Source organism: Chaetura pelagica, unplaced genomic scaffold, assembly GCF_000747805.2.
Source record: "Chaetura pelagica isolate M959 unplaced genomic scaffold, ChaPel_1.0 scaffold420, whole genome shotgun sequence".
Classification (NCBI taxonomy): Eukaryota; Metazoa; Chordata; class Aves; order Apodiformes; family Apodidae; genus Chaetura; species Chaetura pelagica.
Genome location: NW_009951919.1, coordinates 1,211,577 through 1,220,771, shown reverse-complemented (window position 1 = coordinate 1,220,771; position 9,195 = coordinate 1,211,577).

Genomic DNA, 9,195 nt, shown 5'->3' with positions numbered 1-9,195 from the left:
GACGGGCTGGGGAGGCCCTTCCCGGCCGGCCCGGAGCCCCAGGCGGTGCCGCACCCGGGAGAGCCGCGGGAATCCGGGAGGAATTTTGCTCCGGGTCCGCGGTGACCCAGCCCGACCCGCTGCTCCCCCGGGGCTCCTGCCCCGGTTCTGCGTCTGAAAACCGCGTTTAAAATATTTCCCGTCGTTTTATTTCATGTTTGAATTCCCGTGTCGCGTTCCTCAGGCGCTGACGTGCCAGAAGTGACTCGGTGCCCTTTGTCAACGAGCTGGTGCGTTTGGAAACACGGGATTTAGCGCCTTTAAAGCAAGTTAGCGCCAGGCTGGCGGGGAGAGGCGAGTTCGCACCGCGAGTGTGAACAGCCCCGCATGGCACGCAGGAGCTGCAGCCGCTTTCCCGGCCCTGCGGTCCCGCGGGTCCTAAAAACCACCTCGGGAAAAGCTGCTCTTCCCGGGGAAACCTGACACAGAGAATGTGAAAGGGAACATTTAAAAAAAAAAAATTAAAAAAAGATAGGATGGGATGAATGGGAACATCATTATTCTGCTGGCTGGGAGGGCTGTGCTTCAGGTTTTCCAAGAAGGAGTCTCAGTTTTTACCTAGAGATGCATTTATAAGACTCATCAAGAGGTTTTACATTTAAAATCTGAAGGAGGGAGAGTCACAATCCCACAAATTAGCCTGGTTTTAATCAGATCTAAACCAGTATTTCCCTGCTAGAAGATTTGGTATCCTTAGAAGGTGCCCTGCAACCAACAGCAGGTGCAGGGTCAGAGGAGCCTCTCAGGAGCTCTGTATTTGCTGTCAGTCTCCTCCAACAGCAGGTTGCCCACCTGAGCAGCTAATAAAATATCCCAGCATCAGGATGAGGTTTCTGAGTTTGTGCTGTGTGTACATAGCAGTGTTCTTTCTGATTCATTTAGCCTCATCAACAACAATACACTGCATCAGAACAAGCTGGCAGTTGTGTTGATGAAACACGGGAGGGAGCAGAGTCCAGCTGGCTCTTCAGCACATACCTTGGCCAGTTGACAGGAATAAAACTGCAAGAAACCTGGACATGGAAAGAACAGGCGGCGAGAGGAGACAGACAGCAGAGGCAGGCAGGTAGGCAGGGGCTGCACAGCACCTGTTCCCTGGCTCTGAGGCCAAGACAGTGTCTTCCCTCCTCAGCACTGGCTCCGAGATCACCGCTCCGTGCCAGCTGATCCTACCTCCTTTCAAACGCTTCCAGCGTTCCTTGCAGGGGGCAGACATGCAGTCCCAGGCTGCCATTTTAGTCTTGTCTGCTCACTTGGTGTTATTGCTGCTTATTTCTGAAAGGTTGAGGAGAACCCGGGGGTCCTGGTGCTTTAGCCACTTTTTCTAAGACGGCAAAAGGTAGAAAGAAGGGAGGCAACAGCTAATGAGCAGCTGCATGATTACACCCCCCCAAATACAGCTGTGGAAAGTGCCCACCTCTCAGATCCCTGCTAAAAGTGACAACAGAGCAATATGGTAGCAAGTGCCCCACCTGTTTCCCACTGTCTCCAGGCACAGCTCAAGTTCTCTGGTAGCATTCCATAACTGTCTGCCTTAGCCGGTGGGCAGGCACAGCTCAGACCCCCCAGCCCCACTTCAGACAAGGCAGGAGGGAGCTGGCACAGCCTCCTGTGCCCCCTCCCAGCCCACGGGCACAGGCAGAGCGTGAGCAGGGGCCGTGCAGGGGCCTGGCTGCAGGCCCACCCTGTGACATGGCACTGCCACCCTCGTGTCACGACAGGTGGCAACGCACTGCCTTGCACAGCAGCAAGGCCACAGCGTGGGGCTGCATGCAAGAAGGACCCATTCCCCAGCTGCTGCACAGCTCCAGGAGCCTGGCAGATGTGTCCATCAGCATCTGGCTGCTAGGCTGAAGAGCCAGAGGGCCATGGCATCCCTCTCTCCTCAGTAAATCCCTGTCCAGGGCCACATCCTCCCTTGTTTTCAGGGACAGCACAAGTCATTATTACCCATATAAGTTGCACAAGAAGTGGAGACATTTCCTTCATGGATCCCTGATGTCAGTCCTGATCTAGTATGACCTAAGAATCAGTATTCTCTAAACACTTTACTTTTCAACTATGTCAAGTTGCAGCAACAGCCCTGCATCAGAAAGTGAAGCAAATGGACAAAAAAGAGCCCTATCCCACTGTGATCATTCCTGTACAAGACTTAGTACAAACTGAGCTAAAATGTTCCCAAAGTTAAATCAATTTTGCAAAGCCATCCAACCTTTTGAAGGTTGCCTGCTGTGCTGTTCTTTACCTTCACACTGGGTCATTATCTTGCTCGGAGAAAATGGAAATCTGATGCACAGCAAAGCAAGATCCTGCTCTAATACCTGTAATTTATATGCCAACAGTTTTTCCTTGGAAGGAAGATTATCCATGTGTCAGCAAAGTATTTGCTTTTTATTTTAATTGTTCATCTACAAACAAATTATTTTATATACTCTTCCTCAGTTTGTCTTAAGTGGATCCTCTTGATATCTTGAAAAAATACTGACAAATGCAAGTCCTTTAAACACCCAAGAAGAAAGCAAACTGTAGCACTCTCCAGCTGGTTGCTGTGCAAAATGCCTTCCTTTCCTGAATATTTATTCCAGAAACAGAGACATGTCCCCAGACTGAGTCTTTGTCAAAAATTTCTCTCACAAACATCCTCCTGCAGGATGCCAAGCACAAAATCCTTGGCCATGTTGGACACATAATTCTCCATGGACACTCTTGAATCAGGGAGTATCCAGTTGTTCTGACTTATTGTGTTCAAAAGGGCACCTAAGAATCAAAGTCCATTTTTAAAGCTTTGCCTTGTGTTAACAAATGCAGCTTCACAACATGCAAACAGGTGAAAATCTTTTTCATGGAGACAACACAGAGAAAACCATTCTTCTTTTCCAAGACTGTCTGCCATTACTAGACACATATGTAAGGATTTTTTAAAACTGAATTCAATATCAAAGGCATATGTTCTATGTAGATGTCAGACATTTATATTCACTTTTCTACCAGAGTTCTGTGATTAAAATAAACATTTACAGCATAAGATTTCCTGCCTTTGAATACATTTTGAATCTTACTCTTGGGTTTGGAAGATCTCTCTTTAAAGTAGAGATCTAAGAATATAGGGCAAATAAGGCTTTTAAGGCACGTTCACATTTTAATTGCATGGTTGCAGACTTAACAGGAGAGAATTCTTCCCTTCTTTAAATTCAAGACATTGAAAGGTTAATTCAATCTTCTCAGTTCCATTTCCTTCCTTCTGTTCCCCTTCCCACACCTCCCTTCCCCCATCTGTAGACAGCTTATTTGAATTTTATGCAAGCTAGTGTTCATCCAAAGAGAAAAAAAAACATTCAATGTATGTATCAGACAAGAAAAAAACTCCAATATTGCACTTTCACTTTTCACCTCCCATTTGCTTTTCTCTGCATTCACCAGTCTGGGCTGTGGACAGACATGAAAACTCATACCTAAGTCTAGTTGCCACTGAAAACTTGAATTCAAGCTTGAGTGTCCCCATCCCTTCTGAATTCCTGTTCTTTGCACTCACAAGGATCTGTACTTGAGCTGCTGTGGTGCTTTTACCTGGGGTAAAAGCTACAGCTGAACTTAGCACCATTTGTCTGCTGCCAACACAATCACTCTCTGCTGCTCCCATGTTATTTCATGGTGTGGTCACTCACACTCAAATTATATGAACCCAAGTCATTTGGGGTGTGCAGAGCTCAGGTTAACCCTGTTGTGAAGACACAGCCTTAGTAAGGCTGCAACTGATTGCTACACTTTATATATATTTACAAGAAAAAAGCCATAAGTGTAATGGAAAACATTTTAGTTCCTCAGGTTCTGAAGGGAGAACTGTCCACTTTGGATGAGGTGAGAGGAAAATAGTCTCATCTTTTTCTTTCTTTTATATTCCTTTACATTTTAGAGAAGAAAAACAGCACTTAACATAAGATACTTGCAGCTTGTGTTTCAACAGGCAGAAGTTATCAGATGTGGAACTTATTGAATACCACTGTTTTTCAAAATTATTACCTTGTACACAGTAAAACCCATGTATTTTGCTTACTCTGTATAACAAGCTTATAAAATTGGGTATTTGTTTTTTAAAGGATGATGTATGAATCCCTTCAAGTAAAATGCAAGTTTTTATTCTGGAAATTGCTCACAGAGGTCAGATAGAAAAGATACTTGGCTGCCCAGTTTTTTCCACTGCTTCAGCAGCCTCATTTCCTTAAGTAGCTGAAGAACTTCAGGGTTTATCTTTTCCCGAAAACATAAATCCTGCCTAAGCTGCCAGGAGGCCTCAGACTACTGAAAGTTGAATGATTTGGCAACACAAAGAGAAGTACTGGTTAGCCACCCATCAAAACTACATCCACAGCCCTGTGCCCCAAGAGCCAAGGATGCCAGCACCTCTGCATCCAGCCCAGCACAACATGGACTGCAACGACACACCCACCTATTGTCCCTTTTCCTCTGGACAAAAGGAAAGTCTGAAGAAAATAACTGAGTACCAAGTTAGATATTACAAGGCTGGAAGACATGCTGAGCTCTGACATGTGCTTTTATGCTAGACCAGCGTTAGAATCATAGAATGTCTTTGGTTGGAAGGGACATCTAAAGGTCATCTAGGCCAACCTCCCTACAATAAGCAGGGACAGCTCCAAGTAGAACAGATTGCTTAGTTCCCCATTCATCACAAACTGTCATGTGCTTTATAGCACATTAACTAATGTGACTAATACATCACATGCTTCTTTCCCCACCCTGTCTTTGGGAGAAGAACATGCATAGACATTCTGTATTATTTTTTTTCCTTTAATAATGCATGCACGTGTCACTGCATTTTGCTAGAAAGGACCAGGCTGAAGCCAAGTACTTCATGCTGGAAGACACACTTCTGGGTCAGTTCTCCAGGAAGTTCTGTTGCAAGAATCTCCATCTGGTTCAACTTTTTAACATTCACCCCCATACTGAGTTTTGTAAGACCAAAGAGGGAGAGAGGAAATTTCCACTCCCACTAGCTTATGTTTTCTCTTTTTGCTCTTTGCTGCAGTGGAACTCCTAGTAGTGACTGTCTAAACTCCAGAGCTATTTAGAAAACATGGGGTTGGAAAAAATAGCCCAAACAGGAGGACTGTGCACAACAAGGCTCTCCTTTCTCCTCATCCTCTGTACCACCCACCCTTAAGGCTCAATTGTCTCGCTAAGGAAAATGAAACATCTCGGGTAGTGATTAAACATGGAGTAGGAGACAAGACTGAAGCAGTTACACACCAGCAGTGCAGCATTAGGGCAGTCACCCTGCCAAAGAGAGAGCACTGCCTTCCTTACACCCCCAGGATTCATTGTCTCAGCCTGGGAACCTGTCTTCATTCTCAAACATGGATTTATTTTTTTGGGGGCAGCAAGAGGGAACAAAAGGCACAAAGAGAACTAAGAAAACCCTTTCAGTGAAGCTGTAGTATTTTTTTTTCTTCTTCTTTTCCCCAAGGATGGGAAACCTTCTAGGGATAACACACCCAATCCTGCTACATTTCTGGAAGGTGCTCAGTCATTATAGGGACCTAAAGGAATTAGGGTGCTTGTAGATTCCAGCCCAACTTTTGACCTTGAAAAATTAATCCCTTACCTGTAGCAGCAAAAACACCACAACATTTTGAAAATGAAATCACTGTTGTATGTGAGTGGGTGTGTTATTTCAAGACAGCACTAATGTGATTATAAAGTCAGTTGTGTGAGCTTATTGGCTCAGCTAGAGACACTGATCTGCTCGGGCGTCTGTTCCTGTAAGCAGCTGCTCGCCCTGGGGTGCTTTGTCCCTCCTCAGCTCCATGTAGAAGGAGATGGGATGCTGATTCCCACTGTTGCACCAAAAAGAAAGAAACCCCTTCTTGCAGTCACACTCCTAGTTTCCACAAAACTTGGCATTTCCAGAGCACCTCTGGTGCCAAACATGAGCACAGTATCCCTCCAGTCCATCAAGTCTATGATGTTAAATAATACATCTATGTGTGTGAGCAGCCCCACACAGGCTGGGCTCACTGCTTCCAAGTGACAGCAGCCAAGGGAAAAAGCCAAGTGGCAGCAGGCTCCCAGCCTCAGACTCCCCTCTGAATTTTCCTTTGCACTTGATCTCCCTTTAAACATTTCCTCTCACCTATTGCTGCATCCTGGTAGCAAGTATTTGTTTTCCTCTGTTTCTCTGTGGGTGTCTGACAGACACTCAGTGGCTTGTGCTGCCAGGCATGGTTTAATGCTGCCAGTGGTGAGTGACTCACTGGTATCAGAGGTGTCAGTCCTGGCAGGTTTGACTCATCCCTTCATCCTTTGGCAGCAGATTGAAATGAAATGCCATTTCTGTTGTATCTGAAGTAGCTTTTCAGACATGGCCACACCAATATGGCTTTATCTGCATAGACCTGTAAAGATCCTATAGGTTGCTTGCTCTGCTGGCTTTTTTCATTTCTATGTGCTGGATCATTCAGCTGCCTCTGTGCACCTCAAACGCCACTGAAGTTCATTGCTACCATGGTTGTCCCAGGGCCAAGTGACTGCCTGCTCCCCTTACTGAAGGTGCTGACTCTGAAATCTTGCCATTAAAAACCTGCCCAATAACTGCTTTGCTGCTCATATAGCAAGGATATCTCAGTTCCCAGTGGAAGTAAAATACATCTGAGTAAAATATCACCTGTCCATCTTTCCCTCCCAGCCCCAATGCAGTGTGCAATGCCCTCAAGCCAAACTCTGAACTTACCATGTGAAAAGTAGCTACAACTGCCTGTGGGGTGCAAAGTATGTAAACATGAGGCTTGAATCCAACAGGAGCTGTGCTTGACCACAGAGCTGTGCTTAAAAGCTATAGCAACTTGACAGACACTTTATGCAATGGTCAAGATGTTTGTTATGGAGATGAATATCTGCTGATTTCAACTGAGTCAGAACATGTAATTTCTCATCATTATGTTACATGGACTACATTGCACCTTCCCCAGAAACCAAGCATCAATTAAAAACCTGGTTATCTTCAGCCTAAAAACCCAAATAATATATACCAACCTGTTTTTAATACTAGGTCTGCCAATAAATCAGACAATTAAAGTGGTGGTGGTGAAAAGCAAACATGTCCACATTGTCTTAGCATGTTTAGAAAAGCCTGGGCTCTGCTGTGGATGGTAAAGGCCAAGCCTGAGACAGTTCACAGAAAGCTAGAAGGAAGATTCTTCTGCTTCACTGTCCTGGACACCTTATTTACTCTCTATATCTGCAAGAGTTTGTGCCAGTCTAAAACTTCACAAAGTTTTCCCTTTTTAATCTCTCTTCATGATAAGAATTCTAATTTGTTACTTGTAAAAATGGGCATATATTTAAAATACAAACCCATGAACTGCCTAAATCCATAAATCATTCAGATTGTGCTTTAAAGTCTTTACTGATCTTCTAAATCTGGTGTCCAGCCTAACAAGAAGAGATGAATTCTCTCTCTTTAAATAGGCACTAAGACCGTTCAGGGCCCAATCTCCGCTACAACTTACACCAAATATTCACCCAGCAGCCACTTTCCTGCTTATCCCCAGGGGTTTTTGGTCAAGAACACACCTTTCTATTTTGACAGTTGGTTGGACTAAGGGGCTGGAAGCAGGGGAACAGAGTCCTGATGGTAACTATGACATGTACACACACAAATTGGTTTTGCACAGACAGTGCAGGTGCAGGGTAGCCCCACCAGCCTGCACCAGTCAACTCAGCTTTTAGTATAACAAAAGTGTAGCTACATTAGGGCTGGGACCATTTTAGGTCCCAAAGCAGCACAGCCAGGTTTTCTCACTCAAATAATCTCCTTGGAGCTCCAGCTGAGCAGCATTGCAGAGGTTTTTCCACCACTCCACTCTCCTTTACCTCACATACCACAGATACAGCTACATAACCAGTTGCAGCAACTCTCTGAAGATACAGAAAATGGGATGGATAAAGGAAGAAATCACTGGGTGGAAAAGGACCACTATTTATGAATGCTGATGAGAAAAAATAACCTTTTCTTTTTCTGTATTTGTGTTATTTCAATTTAAACACACTTTGGAAGAAAAAGCCCTGCAAACACATCCATTTTCTCCATGCACACACATCAGACCCAAACCTGACTCTACCTGAGCCTGTTGTGCCAACAGAAAGATCCCCAGTATCTTGCAGTGCTGTGTGACATCCCTGTCTCCCCGAGCTCATTGCCCAGACTCCCTTTAGAGCCAGCAGAGAAACCAGGATACTCCTAGCACACAATTAATTTTATCCCAACTTAGTTGCCTCCCTACTGACTATCGTGGAGTCTAGACAAGTAATTCTGATGCAGACAGCCAAAGTTACACAAGAGGAAAACCCACACCAGCACCTAGGAGGACTCCCACAGCCCTTCCCTCCCACTGAGAAATGATTCCCCAGGTAGTGCTGGGCTGCAAAGCTGGAATCATGTCACAGCCACAGGGATGTCCACAGTCCCTGAGAGCAGCAGCTCTAGGAGGTGGCTACAGGTAGTGACCACATCTAATACAAAGTGTCTTGCAAATACAGGCAAGGGCTGTTAGCCATTTTAAAGAGGGTTTTGTTTTGCTTTTTTTTTTTCCAAAATTACATCACCTACAGCACCTCCCCCCTTCAGTGCAACTGTAGAGGTTCCCTCCAAGCCATTACAGGATGGTCCACAGCATCAGGGTGGCTGGCGCAGGGCTCTGGCTTGCAGAGCCATCAGGCTCAGGAGGCACCAAGTGGGTCTGTAGGTGCCAAAGCAGGAGTGATTAAAAGATTTATTGTACTGCTTTTCAAGACACCAGTGTGGTGCTCCAGCCATGGGTGCATCTCAGGTTTGGCCCTGGATTGTGACAATTGTACCGTGGCTGCACTGAGAGCCCTCCCGAGCACCAGGGTCTGCCAGCCCGGGCAGGCATGGGACCATCCCCAGACACGTTGCTGAACACACCTAGAATCTCCACACAAACTAATACAGCAGCTCATAAACAGCCTCCAAACCCCACTTGAACTCCAAACACTGGCATAGGAGAAGAAGGGCAGGAAAGAAAACTTCAGCATTATTGTCTCAGTAGACAAGGAGCAAAAAAATAAAATCAGGATGCATTTTGGCAGTTTCCCAGGTCAGTTTTCCCATTCCTGCAGCAG